The 12,930-nt window shown below is 40.9% G+C and overlaps 1 protein-coding gene and 1 non-coding gene across 2 annotated transcripts in view; both read right to left on the minus strand.

Annotated features, from left to right (window-relative positions):
* Oseg6 (intraflagellar transport protein Oseg6) overlaps nucleotides 1–12,930 on the minus strand; it is a 458,610-nt gene that overhangs the window by 441,144 nt on the left and 4,536 nt on the right.
* LOC136834009 (5S ribosomal RNA) lies at nucleotides 9,219–9,337 on the minus strand. Its single transcript, XR_010851643.1, has one exon. It is a non-coding gene; the product is annotated as a 5S ribosomal RNA (ribosomal RNA).

Here is a 12,930-nt window from a genome sequence, read left to right on the forward strand (position 1 = left end):
CTCAAACACTGTACTATAAACATTTTGCACAGAAGCTGCATCATTATGCAAAAATAATGAGATATTTAGGGATGCTCAAATACAGATACAGATTTCCTAGGATATAAAGAGGGAAGACCTCCACAAGGCTGACATTAAGATGGCATATCAGAGTTGTGATGCTGTATTGCTATAAAAAAAAAAAACTGAGATTAACAGACCTCACCCATTAGACCTACTGTTTTGTTATGGTACTGGCAACACTAATACTACAATAAACATTAGTGCAATTGAAAATATCCAAAAGAAAAACATCTCAGTAGTAATGTTACAATAACACTCACTTGAATATTACTAATGCTAAAAAGCAAATTAATGATATAACATAACTATGCTGAAAAACATGGCAGTACTAAAATAGAATAACAATAACCATAGTTAAAACAATGTATACTAGTCATGGAAGAAATGGCTGACTATAAACCTCAAAAATGGTGGCTAATAAATCAATGCGTACACTGCCAGAAAGACACTGGGCATAATAAAAGAAAACACTACAAATCCACTGATGCTGAAAAACAAAAATATACAAGTGAAACAAGGCCACTGAACTTAGCATAAATTATTATTATTATTATTATATTAAAACAGTTTAACCAGACCACTGAGCTGACTATCAGCTCTCATCGGGCTGGCCCAAAGGATTTGGATGAAATGACAGGTCTAAGCCAGAGGCCTAGCACTGGGACCAAATAGGTCATTTGCTATGGTGATGGATGAATGAAAATGAAATTAAAAACTGCACAAAAGCATACTCTCTCATACTGGAACACAAACACGCAATAAATACATGTATATTAATTTTTCCACATATACTGTACTCACCAAAAAAGTATATTAACCCTTAAACGCCTGTTGGACGTTTTAAACGTCATCAAAAATTGTCTGTCGAATGCCGAGTGGACGTTGCAAACGTCAACTGAAAATGCTTTTTTTAAATATTCACAGAAAAATAATTATAGGCCTAGTTTGCGGAAGATTTCAAATCACACGCCTTGGCGGATGCTGGGAGTTCACGGATCCAGGTGTTGTGTTGTTTTTGAGCGTCACCCAGACGCCGCATGCGCCGAATTCCCTCCTACTCACGCCAGATAGCATCAGCATCGGACCTTGCGGGAGCAATATTTTGACGAGCGTGTTTTGCAGAACTTTGGCGAGTGTTTGCGTATTCGTGCTGCAACAGGACGTTTGTAGATATGTCACAAAGGCGTCAGGACCGTGAAAGGCGCATGCTGCCTGTCAGAAGTGAGCGTGTGAGGCGAGTTTTAGACTGGGATGCTGGAGAAGGACCCAGCAACCAAAGTGAATTTTAACATTCGGTCAACTTTGACTTCGACCGAAATGATCGAAAAACGCATCCGTAAGCCATAATTATTACATTCGAGTAACAATCAATCATTTACCTTCATTTTGCAACAAACGGAAAATCTCTAGCACAATATTTAGAATTTTGGTGAATTTAAAAAATTTTCCTCCGCTCCATGCACGCGCGAACTCCGCTGAAAATCCTGTCATTTCTTGCGTCAGCTTGCCGTAATTTTTCATTCGCCGTTTCATATTATTCGTTACATAAAGTGTTATACATCAAAATGTGCGCAATTTCATGTAGAATACAACAAAAAATATATCATTCCTTTAGCTCTTCACAGTTTTTTAATATTTACATCGAAATCATGATAACTGACAAAATATTAACATTCGGTCAACTTTGACTCGACCGAAATGATCGGAAAACGCATCCACAAGCCATAATTATTACATTCGAGTAACAATCAATCATTTACCTTCATTTTACAACAAACGGAAAGTCTCAAGCACAATATTTAGAATTTTGGTGAATTTTTGAAAAAAAAAAAATTCATTCGCTCATAAGCTGCTGAACTCCGCTGAAAATCCTGTCATTTCTTGCGTCAGCTTGCTGTAATTTTTTCGTCATTTCATATTATTCGTTACATAAAGTGTTATACATCAAAATGTGTGCAATTTCATGTAGAATACAACAAAAAATATATCATTCCTTTAGCTCTTCACAGTTTTTTAATATTTACATCGAAATCATGATAACTGACAAAATTTCAACATTCGGTCAACTTTGATTCGACCGAAATGATAGAAAAACGCATCCGTAAGCCATAATTATTACATTCAAGTAACAATCAATCATTTACCTTCATTTTGCAACAAACGGAAAGTCTCTAGCACATTATTTAGATTTTTGGTGAATTTTTGAAAAAAAAAGATTTTCCTTAAAGAGCATGCATAATCCGCTGAAAATCCTGTCATTTCTTGCGTCAGCTTGCCGTAATTTTTCACCATTTCATATTATTCGTTACATAAAGTGTTATACATCAAAATGTGCGCAATTTCATGTAGAATACAACAAAAAATATATCATTCCTTTAGCTCTTCACAGTTTTTTAATATTTACATCGAAATCACGATAACTGACAAAAATTTTAACATTCGGTCAACTTTGATTCGACCGAAATGATCGAAAAACGATCCGTAAGCCATAATTATTACATTCGAGTAACAATCAATCATTTACCTTCATTTTGCAACAAACAGAAAGTCTCTAGCACATTATTTAGATTTTTGGTGAATTTTGAAAAAAATTTTCCTTCGCTCACATGACTCCGCTGAAAATCCTGTCATTTCTTGCGCCAGCTTGCCGTAATTTTTTCGCCATTTCATATTATTCGTTATATAAATTGTTATACATCAAAATGTATGCAATTTCATGTAGAATACAACAAAAAATATGTCATTCATTTAGCTCTTCACAGTTTTTAATAATTTCATTAAAATCATGATAACTGACAAAATTTTAACATTCGGTCAACTCTGACTCGACCGAAATGATCGAAAAAACGCATCCGTAAGCCATAATTATTACATTCGAGTAACAATCAATCATTTACCTTCATTTTGCAACAAACGGAAAGTCTCTAGCACAATATTTAGATTTTTGGTGAATTTTTGAAAAAAAAAAAATTTCCTTCGCTCCTCCCGCACGGACTCCGCTGAAAATCCTGTCATTTCTTGCGTCAGCTTGCCATAATTTTTTCGCCGTTTCATATTATTCGTTACATAAAGTGTTATACATCAAAATGTGCGCAATTTCATGTAGAATACAACAAAAATATATCATTCCTTTAGCTCTTCACAGTTTTTAATATTTACATCGAAATAACGATAAATAGAAAAAAATCAACCTTCGTCAACTTTAACTCGATCGAAATGGTTAAAAATGCAATTGTAAGCTAAAAAACTTACAGCCTAGTAATATTCAATCAATTTCCTTCATTTTGGCACAATTGGGAAGTCTCTAGCACAATACAGTATTTTGATTTTTGGTGAATTTTTGAAAAAAACTTTTTTTTACGTCCGCGTGTTACGAATTCATGCATCATTTTGTGATAATATTTTCTCTGTGTTGCTTTAATCGTTTTACAATCTGTTATATACCAAAATCATCGCAATTTAGTGTACGATACAACTAAAAAAATTAACTCATTAGCTTCAACCGTTTTCCTTACAGCGCAATTTGTATACAATTAAATACGAGTTTTTTTTTTTATTTGTCATATATTCCAATATTTATATATGATAATGATATTTTTTTATTTCTGATGGTTGCATACTAAACTTCAGGCAATGAGAAAAAGGAGCCAAAAATGAACTCTTAATCTTGAAAACTAAGCGTGCTGTAATTTTTTGAAAAACTTTTTTTCCGCTTCGCGCTACCTCTCGGAGGCCGCGGGATACGGGAGACGTTTTTGAAAAATAGGGCTTTGGCGTTAAAGGGTTAAAATTCAAAATAAGTTAAGCAACATTTTATAATTTAGTTAATTAAAATTCATTAGACACCATACAGATTTTTGTGTTTTTATTATTTACTTGTTTTTATATTTTATTAATTAAATCACAGCTCCTCCTGAACATTACAATTGGTATTACTGAAAATGTAGAAGATTCTGACAAAATTTCCTTCATTAATCTACTTCCAAAATTTGAAAATCACTGCAGAATATATTTTGGACATTCACACAATATATGTTTGACTGTTATCAACACTTTGCAATCTGAGCATTTGGGAGGAGGGCCATGTGGACTGTTCATTAAGGGTCCATGTGTCAAACGAGCATGGCCTATTCAAAGACGCGTCATAATTACTTGTGTGTGTCTCTCCCTCTGATATGATGAACTCCATTTTCCAACATTGGATTTTATGTTTTAATTTACTATTTTCATGTTCTTCATTCAATATATTTTGCCATTTACAATGATTGTTTTTATATATCCTAAATAGTCACTAATAGGGATGTTTACCTTAGTTCTTGTCATTCTTTTTAGCTGCTTTATCAACCTCTTCATTTCCTTTAATCCTTATTATACAATTCATGGAGTGAAAACTTAATTTGTTGTACAATATCATTTTTTTGGATTGAAACTTTGAATGGCTTCTATAGTGCTTCTGGGGTCGCTATAAATCCAAAATTATTAAATGAGGTTTCTTTAATCATTTTTAAGGCTGATGCTATTGCACATCACTCAGCTGTAAATACTGAAGCATTATCTGGTAGAGAGAACTGAAACGTTTTGTCCTGGGAGACTGCAGTATATCCCACTCCGTACTATGACTTAGATCCGTCGGTGTATATTGCGTAATGTGGACCTTTTCGGATTATATGTTCTACTGTATGCTGTCTACGGTGTTTTGGGGTATATGAATAATTTTTTATAAATATTTAAGTGTACAAATTTTCATTTTACTCATTATCCACAGAGGAGGTAATTTTACTATTAAAGGTAACTGTATATTTATATTCAGCGACTCAAACAATATTCTAGCTCTAATTGGGAAAGGATGTGGATGACTGTTTATAAATACATCTCTTGATCCAAATAATTTTTTGGTTGGAGAATCATTTGTCTAAATTTTCAGAGCACTCTTTCTTCATTGTTACTAACTCTCTATGGAGAGAGAGAGGTAGTTCACCATATTCAACTTGTAAAGATGACATTGGTGATGATCTAAATGTTGTGGTGTAGAATAGATAGGGAAATTAGATAGAAAAGAGAGAGAGAGATAGAAAAGAGAAAAAGTTAGGAGAGAAAAGGAGAGAGAAATAAGAATAAAGAGAGAGGCAAAGAACACAGTGATAACGCCCAAAAGCTGTTGTTGTATCGTGTTATCAATACGCTGATCGAGGCAGGAACCATAAGCAGTATATCGTGTTCAAGCCATAAAAACAGTCGTAAAAGTGAGAAATAATGGCCTTGCGATTAAGCTAACCAATTCATGAGTCAGCACAGCCTAAATGCTTACAGCAGCTGGTTCTATAGCCCCGCCTTCTCAGGGAGGCGTTTTCGTGGAAGTTCCAGGAATTTGGGGGTTGGCCCAAGTGATGTACTTCTTTGACCTCCAATCAATAATACTTGGGAGGGGTCTTTCACACACCCTCCTGAGATCACCTCCAATCAAGTCCTCTAAGGAGAGATTTGAATCACACCCACCACAGTCCTTCCAATCAGCTACTTGAAGGGGAGGCCTTGCTGATTAATCCTTCCAATAAGGCTAGAAGGAGGTGGAGATTGCAGATAACAAGTTTTCTAGGGGTTCAACAAGCTGAGAACGACGAGGAGAGAGGAGTTCAGAACTGTGTCCTTCAAGGAGAGTACGTCTCCCCTCGCTCAGTGTTCCCCATAGAGACTGAGTCAAGAGTGATTCGTTTTCTATCATTGTAACTTGTTAATTTTGTACTGATCCTTATAATACTATATACTAAATAAAGTGAAGAAATTACCGATCTCGTCTCTATACGCCTTTCTGAGAGATATCCATACTTAAAATAAAAACAATAAAGAAGATAGCACATCATACGTAAAGCGATCTGAAGGACACATCGAGAAGAAACCAAGGTAAGAAGAGAAAGACTAAAAATCATACAAAACAGAAAAACGAGAGAGATAATCCTTACATAAAGGTTCCTGAACATATTCTAAAGCCTTCATTATGAACTGGGTCTAACGTTTTCAGCACTGTGTCTGATGCTGAGCCACATATTTCACTTCCATAATCAATGATAGACAACATGATATTTTAATGATAAAATAAAGTTTGTTCATACTTACCTGGCAGATATATATATAGCTGTATTCTCCGAAGTCCGACAGAATTTCAAAATTCGCGGCACACGCAGTGGTTGGGCAGGTGGTTAGTACCCATTCCCGCCGCTGGGAGGCGGGTATCAGGAACCATTCCCATTTTCTATTCAGATTTTCTAACGCCACTGACTCCTGAGGGGAGGAGGGAGGGCAATATGAATATATATATCTGCCAGGTAAGTATGAACAAACTTTATTTTATCATTAAAATATCATTTTGTTCATGAGACTTACCTGTCAGATATATATATAGCTGAATACCACCTTTGGAGGGGGGTAGAGACAGCCAAGAATTAGGAAAAAACCAATTTATTGGTAAAATTATTTTGGTTCCTTATCTGATAGCGTAGCTGACTGAGTGGTTACTGTCACTCTAGTCTGCTTCTGCTTTACTAGAGACCCCAGCGAGGTAGTGACCTATATAGCTGGCGACTTCTAGATGATCTGTCAAAGGGGGCGTGACCACAATGTGACTAGATCATAGACCATACAAAGAGGACAAAAGAGCATTACTAACCACCTAACCAACACCTAAAGCGTTAGTTTGCAAAGGATTGGGAAGACTGCCTCCAGTAGTCGACCCAACAACCATAAAAACACAATTAAAAAGGGACAGGATCAGAGTTACCCCCTGTCCCCAAGTTGCTGAAGCAGCAATGTATGGTCCCAGCGAAAAGCAATTTTCGTATGCTACCTAAACATCTCGCCAAGAGTGTGAGGCAAACACCGAATTGTTTCGCCAAAATGTGGCACTGAGAATGTCACTGAGTACCATATTTTTCTGGAACGCCATGGAGGTAGCAACTGTCCTCACCTCGTGAGCGTTAACTCTCAACAACTTGAAGTTGGAGTCGTCACAACTAGAGTGTGCGTCCTTAATGACGTCCCTAATGAAGAATGCCAGTGCATTCTTCGACATAGGTTTAACTGGTTGCCTCACAGAACACCATAAATTATCCGAGGGACCACGAGTGTCCTGGGTTCTTTCAAGGTAGTACTTGAGAGCTCTAACCGGACATAGAACTCCCTCAGGTTCCTGTCCAATAAGGTCTGCTAAACCTTTAATTTCAAAGTGTCTAGGCGAAGGGTTAGAAGGCCTTTCATTCTTAGCCAAGAACTTAGGGCTTAAAGAGTAGACAGCATCGTGTTCCTTGAAGCCCACATGACGGCCTTGAACTTCGCTCACTCTCTTCACCGTCGCCAGAGCCGTGAGGAATGCCGTTTTTCGAGTAACATCCTTAAGAGATGCAGAGTGGAGAGGCTCAAAAGGACTAAACATCAAAAACTTGAACCTACGTCCAAGTTCCAAGTAGGAGGAATTAGCTGAGGAACCTTGGACGTCTTGAAAGAGCTCGTAAGATTGTGGAGGTCCTTATTGTCAGACAAATCTAATCCTCTGTGTCTGAAAACAGTCGAAAGCATGCTCCGATAACACTTGATAGTCGGAACTGCTATATCGAGTTTTTCTCTTAAGTAAAGGAGAAAATCCGCAACCTGGCTCACAGTGATAGAGGAAGAGGAAAAGCCCTTCTTTCTACACCAACCTTGAAGGTTGCTCACTTCGCTAGATATATCCTGTTAGATGAAGAACTTCTGGCTCTAGCGATGGCCCGTGCCACCTGGCCAGAAAAACCCCTTCGCTCTGACCAATTTTCGATAGTCTGAAAGCAGTCAGGTTCAGAGCGGGAGATTTGAAGATATCTCGTGAAGTGGGTTTGTATGAGCAGGTCTGCTCTCATAGGAAGGGTCCTCGGAACGTCTACCAACCAGAAGAGAAACTCCGAGAACCAGTGGTTCAAGGCCAAAACGTGGGGATGAGAGTCATCCTCGTCCCTTGTGAGGCCGCGAACTTGCGTATGACTTCTCCCAGAATTTTGAGAACGGGAAAATTCCCGTCAATCCCAGGCGGTCGAAACATCTATTCCCGTCCAATCCCAGGAAGAGCATCAGAAATTATCGCAACTGCCCCAGGGTCGAGTACAGATGAGCTTTATAGAGGAGCCTCGATTTTTGACTGTTCTTGAGGTCGTGAAAATATCCACAAGATGGCGACCCCAAAATTTCCAAAAATCTTGGCAAACCTCCTGATGAAGGGTCCATTCCTTCGGCAGGAGTTGATGGCGCCAACAGAGCAGGTCTGCTCGAACATTTTCGACCCCTGCAACAAAACTTGTGAGAATCGAAATGTTGCGAGCATAGGCTCAAAGAATAATCTCTCTTGCAAGGCTGAACAGGGAACAAGAGTGTAGTAATGTGCCGAGTTGTCCGCTAGAACTACACGATTGCAAACTTGGACCTCGAAGAATTGGAGAGCTAAAAGATAGCCGCCAAATCTTTGAAGTTGATGTGCCAGGACACCTGTTCCTCTCTCCAGGTTCCTAACACTTCCTCTCCTCTAGTGTTGCCCCCAACCTGTTGACGACCCGTCGGAAAAACAACACTAGGTTGGGGTTCAGAAGCTTGAGGGAGATCCCTTTCTGCAATTTCGTTGGATCGAGCCACCACTACAGATCCTCTTTATAGAAGGAAGAATTCTCAATTCCTCTTTCAAGTCTTCCTTGCTTTGCCAGTTCTCCAACAAAAAGAACTGAAGAGGCCTGAGATGCAGACTCCCCAGAAAACAAACTTCTCCAGCGAGGAAATGGTCCCCAGCAGACTCATTCCTTCCTTCACCTAGCATGTTTCCTTTTCCAAGAAGGCCGAGACTTTTTCGTACATAGAAGTTGCCGTTCTTGCGACGGAGACGCTATAAAAGCCGCTGAATAGATCTGAATTCCCAGACACAATGGACAGTGAGGGGATCAGCTGCGACTTTTCCACAGACCAGAAGTCCCAGGGACTTCACGAGTTGCAGAGTCAACTGAAGGTCCTCCAGATACCTTCACTTCGCTTCGACGACGCCGAATCAACCAGTCGTCCAAGTAGAGTGAGATCCTGACGTGCGACAGGTGCAACTGCATCGCAACGTTTTTCATGAGACGTGTAAACACCCTCGGAGCAAAATGTGACGCCAACAGCATCTGGTGTTCCCAGGCGGTCAACCATCCAAGTACTGACCAGACCCAACGTTGCTTAACTTCGCTGATCGGACGAGAAGCGGTGTTTTCAACGTGGTATGGCCGTTGTGCAGAGTCCAAAGCAGAGAGCCCTGAACTGGTACGTCTAGTCCCCAAGACAACCTGAGATACTTCATCGAACGTGGATGAATTGGGGCGTGAAGATAAGTATCTTGGAGATCCAAAGATACCATCCAATCCCCGGGATGAAGGGCTCCTAGTATTGACTGCGAGGTCTCCATCTTGAACTTTTCCTTCCGGACCAAGTTGTTCGACCTGTTGACGTCCAAGACGGGTCTCCAGCCTACTGAAAGTTTTGGGACTAGAAACAATCTGTAGTAAAATCCCGGGGAACACCGAGTCCAAGACCTGTTCCACTGCTCTCCGCTCGAACATCTGTTCGAGCAGGTCAAACAAATTTTCTGTTTGACAGGAAGGCAGTTGGGAAACAAAAACAAAGGAGGAGGAGACAGGAAGGGAATCAAGTAACCTCTCTCTAACAGTAGGAGGGACCAAACGTCTGCCCCTCACTCTTTCCAGGCTTGTGCAAAATGAAGCCTGGTTGCAAAGGGTGTCTGGAGATGAAAGGAGTCACTTGCTACCTCTCTTGGAAGTGACATTCCTTCGGGAAAAACTCTCCTCTCGTGGTGCGGGTCTCGTGTTGCTTCCCATGGAAGCCCCTTTGTTACGCAAGGGCTAGCTTCTTCTTAGCCAACTGAGGAAAAGAAGAGGACGATGATGTTATGAAGGGATGCAGTTTGAAGACCTGAAAGAAGGTCTTGAGAAAAACGTTGCCTTTTTTGAAGGCTGGTATTTATTTTAACTTGCCGTCTGGGTTTGATGTTTTTATGACATAATGAAAAGCCAAAAATAGACTCTTCTGCGCTGGTGAAAACAGACTTCACTAAATGAAATAGCAAAACAAAGCTCTCTTTTCAAAAGAACCGCTGAAACTGAGAGCGCAGTTCTTCAGTCAAGCCATCTGCTACTGACTGACTGCCTTGTCCATGCACCCTGTAGTTTCACTGGACAGCTCCCCAGACTAATGGAAACTGGATTAGTAGCCTTTGTGTTCAAAACTTACCACACCAGTCCAATATCATTAAATTACCTCAAAAGTCTTGAAGAGGCCTTTAAAATGGTGGTCCATCTCAACTGTCAGAGTCCAAGAAACCTTAAAAAGAAGACAAGGGGATCTTCATGATGACTAGGATTGCAAAGTCCCCTTGAGAAAATTTTGATTTCCAATGTGCTCCCCTGTCTGATACCAAATGCCTGCTTTGTCAGACAAACGTGAAGGAGGCAAAGCAACTGGAAGAGAGTCTTTCCTTGGTTTTTCTCTGTCCTGGCAGCCATCCAATCCAGAGTCTTTAATCAGATGCCTTTTGGTAGATAAAGACTTTCATCTTCATAAAAGCCAGAGTCCTTGTTCTTCCGACAAAGACAACTCTTGAGTGAGTGGAGAGAGTAGTTCCGGTTGAAAAGTCTCAGAAACAGATCCTTAAGTAAAATAGCCAGAGTCTGATAATCAGAGGAAGAAGAAACATAAAAAGATGTTTCTCTTCATCCAAAGGCTGTCATCGAAAGAGATGTGAAAGAAGTTCTCTGTATCGTTCCAAACTCCCGCGTATATGTACTGAAGAAGTCTGGCTAAATTTATGAAGGACATCAGATGTTGAAGCGGGTAGTTGTGCGTCATGATGTAACAACTGGAGCGGCGTCAACACAAGAAGACTTTGAAGCTATACGGCGAGGCGAGCGCGGGCGTCATGGCGTGACGCGCGAGAGGCTCCGTGGCAAGACTAGAAGAGAGTCACAGCGTGGCGCGCGCGAAGCGTCATGGCTGGGCGCGCCGCGCCAAGGTGAGGCGCGCGCGCCAAGGTGAGGCGTGAAGCGTGAGAAGCGCGAAGAAGAGCAAGACACGCGCTCCTGGCGCGTGTCAAGAGAAAAGTCCAACACCTCAAATCGGGGAAGACGATTAGGAAGCCACTAAACACTCTCTCTAGACGACAGACGAGAAGCCCCAAAACATCTAGCAGACGAGGAAGACGAGCAGGAGACGAAGGTGAAGGTCTGTACCTCTTAACAGGCAGTTTCGAATCTTGAAAGGTTCATGAGAGCATCCAGCTGTTGTTGCAAACCCAACAAAATTTGACGCGATGGAGAAGCAACTCTCTCGGGAGAAGGGCTGAACCTGAGAGAAGGAGAGGGGCAAGAGACGTATACTTCCTTCTCACAGGGGAAGAAGCTCTAGCCCTTGCCTTAGCGCGACAGGGGGTCGAGTAGAGTGTCATCATCCGAAAAACACTTTATTCTCTTCTGCAGGAGGAATATCCAAGCAACTTTCGGGGAAGAGCACAAACGTCTAGAGGAAGAGGACGTGAAGCGTCCTCTCCTCTAAGCTTCTCTTAAGAGGGCGAGAGTCCAACCCCGAGGCGGGGAGGACGTGTCGGAGGACGAGAAGCAATCCTTCAGGATGCGTGCCTGTGCACGATCCCTGGCAGCCTGGGTAGCGTCATCAGGACCTGCCGAAGGGACGCCAGATCGGTGGGAAGCCCCCGTAACCCTCATGCGGCTTTCGACATGCCCCCTCCCTGGTCCTGGGAGTTCGACAGAGGTCCAGGCCTAGAGGCATTATAGGGCCGATCTGACGCCCCCTCCACAACACTAGGGGCACTAGCACTAATACTTTGCGTTTGAATTGCATTCACTTTAGTTTCAAGAGCACGCATTGACTCCAACACGAGAGCCAGGGTATTACCTTCTGCAGCAACATACTACAGGGTTAGTACTAATATTTACTACAGGGTTACTAGTAGGAGAAAACCCTGACTGTCCATCTAAGGATGCACTCTAGTAGGAAGATCTCCTCAACCTATCACGCTCCAATTTAAGCAAATAGGCTTCATATTTCTTCCACTCACCCTCAGATAATCCCTCACATTCATTATACCGATTATCATAGAGCATTGAACACCCTTACATATCATACACAAAGTGTGAGGAACTATCGAAGTCTTCGATAGCCTCACCTTACATTCACCCAAGCTACAGACTCGATAGCTAGAGGTAAGACATCTTAATTATAAGAAAAGTCAAAAGCAAAATAAAAACGGTCCACAAAGAGCGTATGCCAAGTCACAGATCCAGTCGAATACCAAAAACAACCAAAATACTTAAGTGACAACAAATTTCGAAATCCAAATGGCAGAGGAACTGACAACAGGTGTTGACAGTCCGGCGACAGAGAAAATCTGAATAGAAAATGGGAATGGTTCCTGATACCCGCCTCCCAGCGGCAGGAATGGGTACTAACCACCTGCCCGGCCACTGCGTGTGCCGTGAATTTTGAAATTCTGTCGGACTTCGGAGAATACAGCTATATATATATCTGACAGGTAAGTCTCATGAACAAAACTGTTGTTTTACACAGTAAAGTAAGGGTATGTCTATCAGCTCCCCAAGTAGTGTTTGATAGTTTTTTAATCAGATTTAATGCTCTTTTACATTTAGGTTTCACGTATGCTGTGGGCTTTCCAGTTTAAGCAAGTATCAAATACTAATCCAAAAGAATATCACAATTTTTTAAAAGTAAATTGTATTTTTCCTAACTATACAAACCCAGGTCTACCTTAGGAATTACTTTCAGCTTAGCTGGACCCAG

The sequence above is a fragment of the Macrobrachium rosenbergii genome, chromosome 52 (genome assembly GCF_040412425.1).
Source record: "Macrobrachium rosenbergii isolate ZJJX-2024 chromosome 52, ASM4041242v1, whole genome shotgun sequence".
Taxonomy (NCBI): domain Eukaryota; kingdom Metazoa; phylum Arthropoda; class Malacostraca; order Decapoda; family Palaemonidae; genus Macrobrachium; species Macrobrachium rosenbergii.